The following is a 12,589-nucleotide window of genomic DNA, read 5'->3' as shown; positions in this document are numbered from 1 at the left end:
AAGGTGATTGTCAGTAGGGGATGAAGATCTGTGGACACTGAGTTACTTAAAATGGGTAATCTGTAATGCATAGAAATGTATTCATCAGAATGTATAGTCATTTTAGGAATGTATGGTCAGAAAGATGAAGAATAGAATTAATATGTAGAAAATCTTCATAGACAAATGTTCAGTGGAAAGGCAGAGCTTAGACTTTCTGGAGAAGCAGGACAAATAAAGGCACTGAGGGACTGTGACACATTTTGACTGAATTAAAATTCATGGAGAAGCAAGGATCTCCTCAGAGATATAGGATTGTATGGAGACATAATTTGACTTGATTTATATGAAATGTAGGAAGTAATATTTTTGATTGAGGAACGTTTTTACATTTAAGGGAGAATGGGAAGCAGGAGACAGCTATATGCTAACATTTTGCTAAGGAAGATAGAGAAGAGAATTCGACGGTCGCTGTCCATTGGTCTTGCAATCAAAAGTCAATAGGGAGGAACCAAATATGAAAAAAAATCTTGATATCTAGATTCATGCTTTAAAACCTCAGTTAGGCCTCACTAGTTATTTCAGTTTTAACTCCTCTTCCCCCATTAGAAATTCATCTCTCATCTTTACTTGCCAAGTTTTGCCTTTTGTTTCATGACAAAAATTGAGACGGTTCAGCATAACATTATCCACATTTTCTTTTCGATCAAGATAGTTTTGATATGCTTGTATTTGCCATATTGCCCTCTTCTAATAGTCTCTGGCTAAAGTGTTTAGTCTGGAAACTGCAGTATGATTCTAAATGCTCAGAAGAATCCTTCAAGGTCTAGAAATATGTAATTTTATTAATATTACTTAAAAAAGACCACTGAACTTGACCAAAGTCACTTTAAATTTTAATTTCAAATTTCCAAATTTAAAAATGGAGAGATCTTTCTCAAGCACATAAAAATACAGACTTCTTGGGAAATAAAAATGAACTTTGAGCTTTAAGAATAAACTAAGAGTTGGTTATGTTGAAATTTTATAAATAGCACAGACTTTTCTTCCTATAGGTGCTTATTGGAATATGGTAAGTTAGTGATTATATGAATTTAAACATGATGTGATCATTATGTTCTTGAAGATAAGCCCATCTCTATAAACTATAGTATCAATAAAGCTTTACAACATTCTCTGCCATTCTTCTTTGTGTCAAACTTAAATTATTGGAAAATAATTTGTTAAAATTGCCTCCTCCATAGACAGTAGTTCCATTTATTTTGAAGTAATGCATCTAGACCGTCTCACTAATAGACTTCAGCTTCACTGTTCTTGACTTCTTGACTCTTGTCTTTTTTTTTCTTTTTGCTTCATAATCTGGAATCTTTTTTGCTAGAGTCTCAATGAATAACAGATTGAAAATTTTCCTTTCATTCTTTATTTTTCCTTCTTCATCTTAAATCAGTTCAGCTACTCCAGAAAAAAAATAGGATGAAAGTGGCAATAAGTAAAATATGAAAGGCCAAATGTGAGTTATTGAAATTGAATGATGGGTACAAGATAATTCATTGATTACGTACTCTTTTTGTATGTTTGAAAGTTTCCACAATAAAAAAGATTTTAAATGCACCCAGAAAATAAAGTAAAATACATCAGCCCAATGAACAGATGAATTTGTTGCCCATTTATAATCAGATTTGAATTCAGGAAATATTAGGCACAGTTTATAAAACTGACCTTAGCTCAACAGGTTATAATTTTGTTATTTAGTGTGGTCAGTCCAGGCATTAAAGCACTTTGAATTACTACCTTAATGACAAAAGTTCAGGCCTGAAACTACCAAATAAGGAAGTCTGTCATCATTCCTCTTGATTCTTGAAATTTAATTCCTTTTCAAATCCCATCTCTTTCTTTTTTTCCTGGTTAAAGTCATTTAGAAATTGTGGCTATTTTTTTGCCATACCATCTGTAATACTTGGGTCTAAATCAAAGACTTTACATTTTATCACTTTTTTTCTTATCTTTTTCTTCAGTGTACTTAATTTACTGCCTTGAGTCAAACATGTTCTATGGTGCCAATCTATTATAGTGGAAAGAGCGCTGGATTTAGAGTCGTGAGTTTCTAGTTCCAGCTTTCCCATGAACTAGTTTGGTGACTTTGGACAATTATTTCACTCTTTAAAACCTTCTAACCTGAAATTCTCTTCAATTTCTCATTTAGTGATTTTTAACCATTTGGTATCATTTTTAGAAATTTTTCTTTCCTAGATTAAGGCACATTGACATTCTGTAATTTGCCCCCATCTGGCTTACATTCATCCTGATGTTTTCATCCCCTTCAAGTGTTTACTTTGTGTTTTATTCCCAAAATAACTCCTATTGACTCAAAAAATTTTTTTATGTTGATTTTTAACTTAAATTGCTTGTGCTCAGAGTTAGTGTGATGTTAATTCTTTGATATTGTTGAGACTTTATACAAGATCTACTACATGATAAATTTTTTAATAGACTTTTTTTTTTTTTTAGAGCAATTGTAGGTTCACAGCAAATTTGAGTATAAGATACAGAGATTTTTAAAATACGTCTTACCCCCCACATACATAGCCTCCACTGTTAGTAACATTTTCTAGCATAGTGGTACATTTGTTACAATTGATGAACTACGTTGATACATCATTGTCACCCAGAGTCATAGTTTATGTTAGGATTCACTTTTGGTGTTATACATTTTATGAGTTTGAATAAATGCATAATAATATGTACCTGCCATTATAAGAATCATACAGAGTAATTTCTCTGCCTTAAAAATTATCTGTCCACTACCTGTTCATCCCTCTCTTCCCCAGCCCCTGGCAACCACTGATTTTTTTTAACTGTCTCCATAGTTTTTGCCTTTTCCAGAATATCATATAGTTGTAATCATGCAGTGTGTAGCCTTTGAGATTGGCTTCTTTCATTTAGTAATATGCATTAAAGTCTCCTGCATCTATTGACTTTTATTAGCTGTCATATAAGTAATTCACAGTATTACACTCTTACTTGTGTGCTTTCTTTTTCTCTCTGTTTTGGAACAATGGTGTTGGATAGGGTAAAAGCAAGGAATCGGAATCGTGAAATTGAGTATTTGAGAATTACTTTATTCAATGTAGAACTTTCAAATAAATTGGCATTTAGATAAAATAGAAATAAACACAAACTAAAATTTATTGAATGTTTTCTATGTGCCAGGCATTGAGCTTCCCATACACCTAACATCTAAGTGTTTGTACTGTAGAATTAGTGTGCTGGATTTAAATCATGGTTCTGGTGTGTGAGTTGTGGCACCTTGGATCTCACATTTCTCATCTATAAGATATGTTATACAGGGTTTTGCGAATATTAAATGAAATAATATATGTAAAATATTTAGCACAGTGTCTGAATATGGTAAAATGCCTGATAAATTTTAGCAACTTTTATTACCAGTACTTGAATTATCTTATTTAATCATCACCGAAACTCTGTAATATAGTTCCTTTTATTTCCCTCATTTTAATGATGAGTACAAAAGGGTTAATAATGTTAAGGAATTCATGTAAAAGTAAAGCCAAGATTTCAACTTAAGCAGTCTGAATCCAGAACCCACATACCTTTAACTTTTATGCTCTGTTTCCTTCTAATTAGTAAGAAACATATTCAAGAGAAGGTAAAGGCTCAATAAATGATTTTTAAAGTGTGGTCTTAAGAGGTGGCCCTAGGATAATCTAAGTGATTAACCAACTATTCTCTCAGAATTGGTTAGGTTAAGTGGGGATCTTGTTTTGATGGACCACCTGAAATTTTAGACATTATCTATTTTTTCAACATCGTTTTCAAATAAATAAATTGTATTGAGGAAATTTAATGTGTTACTAAAGAATAGAAAACATACTAAATTTTACTTGAGGGTCATTCCCCTTCTCAAATAATCATTATAGCTATTAAAAGTTTTCGTGTAAGCATATATTCTTTAATTTGTTTCATAAGCTATTTTGTAGGAAAGTGTTACAAAAACATTTTTACCCAGTAAAGTTTTAGGTCCTAGAACCACTAGTAATATTTATGTGAATATGTCCTTATTTGGACCTAGCCAAATAGTTTAATAATATTTATTATCATTAGATATCATTTTCTTAATTTAAACTGTTAGTTCTGGGGAGAACTTTTTTTTTTAAATTGGGGAGCAGGCTTCATGGAATGCTGAGTGCACTGAATGGCCTAGGTTAAAGTCTGATTACAGAGTGACAGTGAGGATTTAATTCAACAGTTTATGTGAAGAAATTTTATAACTTATGTGATAGAGAAGTATCAGTTATTGATGTGGATCATTAGTAGTTAGAAGAGATCTATAATACAAACCAGGCACAGAGGCACACACCTGTTGTTCCAGCCACTCTGCAGAGGCTGAGGTGGGAGGATTGCTTGAGCACAGGAGTTTAAGTCTGCAGTAAGTTATTACCACACAACTGCACTCCAGCATGGGCAACAGAGTGAGACTCCATCTCTAAAAAATAAAAATAAAAAAAGAACAGATCTACAGTACAACAAACTTTGAGAATTTTATGGTTTGGGAAGAAAGGTAAAAATTGGATTATTATGTAATGAATGTTTCCTAAGGGTTAAACACTTTATTATGTTCTCATTTAATAATTTTGCCTTCTCTTTGCTATGAGGAAACTGAAATTCTGGAAAAATAGTAACTTGTTTAAGGTCACAAGTAGTGAATATGGAAGCTTCTTTCAAATCCAGGCTTTTACTTTAAGGCCCACATTCTTTCTACCGAAGCACTCTGCTTCCCATACACCTAGAGATAGAGTGTATGGCCCATGAGTAATTAAGAGTAAGATGAAAAGCTAATCTTTCAGTTTCTTATTGAGACACAGTGATAACCTTGTATTTATTATTCCTCCTTTTACTATATTTAAACATTTCACAATAATTTATTTATCTTTTTAAAAAAGAAGAGCAGTATGAATTTGACAGGAAAACTTGTGAGATATCAGATGGATTACATAACTAAATATTGTATATCACAAGCTAGGTTTTCTCTACCTCCTGTTTCTTAACTGAAAAAAAAAGAGTTGTGGAGGACATTAATGGTTTGTAATACACAAAGGAATAAAATAATTTATTAAAAATAAAAATTCCTAATTGTGAAGCAGATGACATTTTTTATATTTCTGTTGATTTTTTAAATAATACCTACACAAACTTGATTTCAGATTTATTGATGAGAATTCCCTGCTTTATACACAAAATATTCCTGTAGAAACCAACATTTAGATAATCTGATAAGGTCTGGGAAAAGGTGAGTTCTTTGTAATTGGAGTAATCAAAGTGGTATACGTTACACAGGGGTATTAGGGAAAAAGATAAGAGAAACCAATTTGTGTTAAACTTTTTTCTAAGTCAGCTTTTCATACTCTAGTTTTGTTGTTCAAAGTACATTCATTTTTATAGAATATTAGGTATGCCAATGCTTAGATATAAATATGAAAACACATTTCAAAACCCAAACAAATTATTTTTGGATTATCCATACCTTATGTCCCATCTGTTAGTACAAATAATCAAAGAGTATTGTATTTTCAAAAGCTCTGGAGGGTGTTACCCTTTCTGCAACGGTATAATAGAATTTGGCAAAAACAATAGCATGTTTTGCAATGGTTGTGCAGTTAATGGAACATCCTGTCAATGCTGGATTTGCTGTAATTTTTACGGATAATAAACAGCAAGCTATGGTGTCACCCTATGTATATTCACTTAACAATATTTGGATGACTACAGCATGATTAGAAGCCTTGAGGTTTTGTGCAAGAGATAGGCATGTAACAACCAACTTTATTCGCCCTAATCAATATTGCTTATTTTGAACAGTTAATCTCTTTCTCTCGCTCTCTCTTTCTCTCTCTTTCCTGGGGAAGAAAACTAATATTTATCAAATGCTCATTGTGTATAGACACTGTACTCAAGAATTAATAAATTTCATGTGCTTTGACTAGAGCCTTGTACTTTGTATGTTCACAAAAAATGTTATCTCTTATTATCAATCTAATGTAATTATCAAACAGTTCTGTGATATAGTTATTCTTATTCTCATTTTATAGATGAGCTATATGAGATTCATGGATAAGTAACCTGCCTTAGGTATACATAGCCAATAAATATTTTTAAAATCTGAGTCCAAAGCCCATACTGTAGAATAGTGGCCTCAAAAATAAAGTCCGTCCATTCCAAGAAATATGCAAGATGATACATTAGGGTTTGAGAAGCAATAAAAATTGTTATTTGTGTTTTTTATTTAAAAAAATCTAAGAAGTTAAAGTTTACCAGTAGTTAATATGCCCAGATAGAGCTGGGCAATATCAGAGCATTATTTACATGCATTGCAGCTTAAACGGAACATCCTGATGGGAGAGAGTGGAGTTCATTAAAGAGTGGGAGCTACTAAATTTTATCTGTGCCTTGTTATGTGGAGTCACAGATTAGTGACAGATTAGATTAACTAAAACTAACTCTAACAAAACAGACAACTGACTGAAAAAAAGCATAGAAAAGATAATACTAATAATCCAAGCCCATTTGAACAAGAGCATCCCTAAAACATATTATGAACACTCGGTAAACTACATTATGAGGTAAGAACAATGATGATTTAGCAATATTTGAAAATTGATCAACCAAAAATAATCAAGAAGTCTATTTGAAATGTGGATTTATATTCACTGCCATTGAAAAAGAATGTCACCCTCAGTGTATGGTGTGTGATGGTGGAAGACCATTTCATTGGTAAGGCATTAAAATCTATCTAGATCATGAATCAAGCAGTGTTTAATGTCACATGAGTCTCAGTATAGACTTTACAAAATCATTAAATCAGTATTTAGAAGACTTTTGGGGATTAAAAAAACTTAATATTAAAATACAAACATATTTACCATTGGAAACACTGTTCTTCAAGAGCAATAATGGCTGCAATAATGTATGAAAAATAATATAGCAACAAACAATATCACATTTGTCAGCAAATACTGCTAGAATATATATAGAAAACTGCTGAAGATTTGCAAAAGCAAGTATTTGAACGAATTATGCAGTGTGGAATGTTTACTGTATAGTTAAATGAAAGTACCAATATTTCTAATATTTCATCCAATGATATTTGCTAGGCTCAACTGAAATAATTCGAAGAACTATGTTGTTATAAATCACTAAAATAATCACTGGAGAAGATTGTGACTAAACAGCAAAATACTCTCCTACAGTAAAACAGTGTGTTCTTGAAAATCTATGTTATCTATAGTTACATAGTTTTAGAACATTGGAGTGGTTGGTTGGAATGGAATAGAAAAAGGCTTGCTGAGTCAGGTTACAGAACTACTTCTACACATGAAATCCCTTCAGTCTTTTATAGACAAGCTATTTTAGCAAATAAATTGGGTCAGAAGTACACACAAGTGCTGTAGGACATCATTGATATGGTCACTTTGTTTTCATTTTTTAATTTAAAGCTTTAAAATGTAGTAAAAAATAACATTACCAAATGTGAAAGAATCCTAAAATTTTAGTGGAACCTTTATGATACTTTGTAATAAGATGGAGAATGGTCCATGAATATCATTTGCACCACTTGAGGTTCACTGGTTATCCAGAGGTAGAGTATTGAAGAGTAATAAGAAATTTATGGCAGTTGTGCATTTTTCTTTTACAGAATGACAAGGGTTCTAATTTTGCTCACCTTTTCTGTTATGACAGGTGACTGTCAATACTATGCTCTCTAACATATATTTTTGAAAAGTAACATATTCGATCTGTCTTTTTAAAGTAGAGTACTAATAATGACTGGGAAGGTAACTGCTTTTTGAAGGACCTGTGGTTATGGAGAAAACATTTCATATTGAATGTTTGTAATTCTTTTCATTACAATGTGATTTTCTTGCCAAAACCAATGTAATTGTAAAACTAGTTTCTATATACATTGAAAATTGTACAAAAATGTATTGGCATATTTTTAAAACTTGGAACATAATGTTATAACTTATTTTAAGATCTTTCAAATGCAATCTTTAAATTGATTTTAAAATACTTTTGTTAAAAAATAAAATGCTACACCTCTTAGTTTATAGGAATGACTTACTACATCTGTGAAGATGGAAATTTACTAGTCAAACCTCAACAAAGTATTTTACATAACTGGTCGTTAGTTTTAAAAATTGATTATTGTGATGTAGTAAGCAAAGCCATTGATACTCTTCTTCCATTTGGATGTACTATTTTGTGAGGTTTTCTCCCTTAACTTACCACCACCCCTCCTCTGCACCCATGACAACCATTATATCTAAGTAACCTGAAAATAGTACTGTATTTTCAAATGACTGTTTTACAAAGTGTAAAACCAAGCCAAGACATAGAGAATGACACATATTTACTCAAATTTTTTGTTTTAATGTTTTTCAGTAAGAACATCAAGAGCAGTTTGCTCTTCAGTAAGAGCAAAATGTTTTTAAATTGTTTATAAATAGAGCCCCAAATTTAGAATGTTTACTTCTTGTTTACCTCAGTCTTTTAAAATGTCTATTGCTGCATATTCTGTAATGTATGTATTGTAGTAATGTATGTATATTATAAATAATTATGCATATATTGGAGTATGGGCTTATATTAATCAATGCCCAGACAAACAGAAATGACTCAGAACAGAGGAACTTCAATCCAGGGAATTGATTACAAAAGTGTTGGAAAGTCTGGTGGAGCAAACAGAAGGTGGCAATATTATTTAGTAACAAATTCCTTCAGAAAGCAAGGGATGGTTTTGTTATCCAGAGCTTACAAGTATTACGCTGCCGCTGCTGCTGCTTCCACATTTTGCTGTGGTTGTTGGAATCACCAATCTCACTGCATTGTAGGAAGCCAGGTGTCCACACTCCTATGGACACTTCAAAAATCCAGGATAATATGTAGTTTCTTGAATTCTGTTGGGCTTGTCACAGCTGCTAGAGCTTCCAGTCACTTGTGGTGGCTGTTGTTCTGCACTTGCATAACCAGTGTTGCAATCAGCAGTCCAGAGCCCAGATCCCGAGTTCTGTGCTGCAGAGCCTGTTGGAGCACCATTGCTGAGGTTTTCAGTGCCAAAAGCAGGAGAGGGGAAGAAGTCTGTCTTTGCCTTTGATCTTATACCAATGCTTTGTATTCTGGCAAAGCCATCTGAGAATTGTAGTTTTTAACTTCTACTATAGAAAGAGTGCCTGGAAGGGGAATTTACCCAGCATTTATATGCAAACTATTTTAGTGAATAAATTGAAGTCAATAGACACATAACTGCTGTAGGATGTTATTGTTGTTGTTTTTTAAAATTAAACCTTTTAAACATAGCAGAAAATATTTGCAAACTATTCATCTGACAGAGGACTAATAACCAGAATATATAAGGAACTCAAACAACTCAACAGTGAAAACAATTCATTACATTGAAAAGTGGGCAAAGGAAATGAATAGACATTTCTCAAAAGAAGACATACAAATGGCCAATAGGTATAGGAAAAATGCTCAACATCACTAATCATCAGAGAAATGCAAATCAAAACCCACAATGAGATAACATCTTACACCGGTCAGAATGGCTACTATTAAAAAGACAAAATAACAGATGCTGGAAAGGATGCAGAGAAAAGGGAACTCTTACACACTGTTGATGGGAATGTATATTAGTACAGCCACTATGAAAAACAATATGGACATTTCTCAAAAAATGAAAAACAGATCATCTTGCAATCTCTCTATTGAGTATCCCCCTCAAAAAGAAATCAGTATATCAAAGGAACACCTGCATTCCCATGTTTATTGCAGCACTATCCATAGTAGCAAAGATATGAAATTAAACCTACGTGTCCATCAATGGATGAATGGATAAAGAAAATGTGGCATATATACACACAATGAAATACTATTTGGCCATAAGATAGAAGGAAATGCCATTTGCAGCAACGTGAATAGAGCTGGAGGTCAGTCATTATGTTAAGTGAAATAAGCCAAGCACAGAAATACAAATATCTCATGTTCTCACTCGTGGGAGCTAAAATGTTGATCTCATGGAGGCAGAAAGTAATGATAGATAATAGAGGCTGGGAGGATTGAGTGGGTTGGGGATGAAGAAAGATTGGTTAATGGGTACAAATGTTCAGTTAGACAAACGAAGTTCTAATGTTCAATAGCGGAGTAGGGTGACTGTTGTTAATAAGAATATTCTGGCCGGGTGCAGTGGCTCACGCCTGTAATCCCAGCACTTTGGGAGGCTGAAGCGGGTGGATCACGAGGTCAGGAAATCGAGACCGTCCTGGCTAACACGGTGAAACCCCGTCTCTACTAAAAAAATACAAAAAAATTAGCCAGGCGTGGTGGCGGGCTCCTGTAGTCCCAGCTACTCGGGAGGCTGAGGCAGGAGAATGGCGTGGACCGGGAGGCGGAGCTTGCAGTGAGCCAAGATCGCACCACTGCACTCCAGACTCCAGCCTGGGCGACAGAGCAAGACTGCGTCTCAAAAAAAAAAAAAAAAAAAAAAATTCTATATTGCAAAATAGCTAGAAGAGTGTACTCAAAAACAAAAAAAAAAAGCCACATAGAAATTATAAATACTCAGGGTGATGGACAACCTAAGTACCCTGACGTTGTCATTACACATTTTATGCATGTAACAAAATATCACATATACCCCATAAATTTGTATAAATACTATATGTCAATTAAAAAATAAAAGGTAAATCTAAACACAAAAAAAGTAATAGAAAATACACACCCAAATATGGAAGAGCCTTAAAATTTTAGTAATAATCTAAAATTTAGATAGGAATGGAGTTGAGAACAGACAGTGATCTGTGTAGATTTTTAAATATTTTTTACTGATGGAGCGTATACTTTTTAATTATTGGAGAATCAATTTCTTGAGAGTACGGGAAGGAACTTAGTGGTAAAACTACATATAACTTTTCTTGATTTGCTTTAAGAGATGGATTTTGATTTGACACCTAAAGCTAGGGTTGATATTCAGGGAATACACACTGTATTTAAAGCCAGCATCTGTTTTGATTAGTCATTGTAACATTTCTTCTGTGCCCATTCCTTATGAGCTATAAATATTTTGACTGCTACTCACCACTACCTAAAACTTCTCTAATTTATTATTTATTTCTGTATACTTATTAAGGTAACTTAAAATAATGGTAATAGTAAAAATGTAGTGCCTGGAAAAGTTCAGAATTTAATTATCTAATTATTTTATGTTATTAAATATTCTGTAATATCTACCACGCCCACCTAACTTTTTTCTATTTTTAGTAGAGATGGGGTTTCACCATGTTGGCCAGGCTGGTCGTGAACTCTTGACCTCAGGTGATCTGCCCGTCTCGGCCTCCCAAAGTGCTGGGATTACAGGCGTGAGCTACCGTGCCCTGCCTAATGTTTCCAACTCTTTTTTTTTTTTTTTTTTGAGATGGAGTCTTGCTCTGTGGCCCAGGCTGGAGTGCAGTGGCCGGATCTCAGCTCACTGCAAGCTCCGCCTCCCGGGTTTATGCCATTCTCCTGCCTCAGCCCTCCGAGTAGCTGGGACTATAGACCCCCACAACCACACCTGGCTAGTTTTTTGTATTTTTAGTAGAGACGGGGTTTCAGCGTGTTAGCCAGGATGGTCTCGATCTCCTGACCTCGTGATCCGCCCATCTCAGCCTCCCAAAGTGCTGGGATTACAGGCTTGAGCCACCGCGCCCGGCCTGTTTCCAACTCTTTAATCAAACTGGTTCATGGTATGTTTTCTTTCGTTGCTTTTGAAATTTATTTTTTAATATACTAGTCTTTTCCATTATCCTTTCTTTAAATTTTACTTTGAGATACCTAATATACTTTTCCTCAAACAAATATAAAATTTAAGTTTTGAAATTATCTAGGGAACATATATCCTTTCAAATCTGTTCCCCATCATTAGTCTTCTTTTTCTACCTAATATTACCAGTGTATTATTCTAGATAATTTTCAGAGTAATTTTATAAATTCCCTCCTTCTATTCCTCACACATTCCATTTGGATAGATGTTAGGCCCGACCTTTGCTGCTTATTAGGTATATGTCTTTGGGCCTCTTTTTGTTTATGTATAATCTGAAAATGAGATTTCTTACAATGCTGTTGGGGGATTAAATGAGAAAGTGTATGTTGGGCTGAGTTTCTGACACATGTAGTAGAGATAACTTTTAAGAAAGCATTCTTATTAATAGTAGCAATTTTTGTATATTGGAAAGATATGAAGACTATTGAGTTTTTGAGTATAGCCTCACCAGGCCAAACAGTAGGGATCTCACCAACCTGCTTGACAAACGTTTATGGCAATTAAGATGCATCTTTTATATCTTTTATTTTTCCTATAGAAAATGAAAGTGACTTTTATTTTTCCTATAGAATGCACTCTGTAGTTTCTCTTTCTTTTCCTTTTGTATTAAATATAAACTGTACATATAAGTAAATTACGTAGATGTGGAAACTTTCAAGATAGTTGCTGGCGTTGTTGTAGATTGTTTAGTAGAGAGGATTGAGCAGTCAGCAGGAAGAGTTCATATGGTATATGTGT

At 33.6% G+C, this 12,589-nt stretch overlaps 1 protein-coding gene and 1 pseudogene across 2 annotated transcripts in view; one reads left to right on the top strand and one right to left on the bottom strand.

Moving 5' to 3' along the window:
• The window catches only part of ZBTB20 (zinc finger and BTB domain containing 20), an 831,659-nt gene that overhangs the window by 26,141 nt on the left and 792,929 nt on the right, over positions 1-12,589 (top strand). The window lies entirely within an intron of this gene.
• The window catches only part of LOC104675125, a 184,031-nt pseudogene continuing 180,347 nt past the window's right edge, over positions 8,906-12,589 (bottom strand).

Source organism: Rhinopithecus roxellana, chromosome 1 (assembly GCF_007565055.1).
Source record: "Rhinopithecus roxellana isolate Shanxi Qingling chromosome 1, ASM756505v1, whole genome shotgun sequence".
NCBI lineage: Eukaryota > Metazoa > Chordata > Mammalia > Primates > Cercopithecidae > Rhinopithecus > Rhinopithecus roxellana.
The sequence above is the reverse complement of the archived record's forward strand: the minus strand, read 5'-3'. Positions and strand labels throughout refer to the sequence as shown.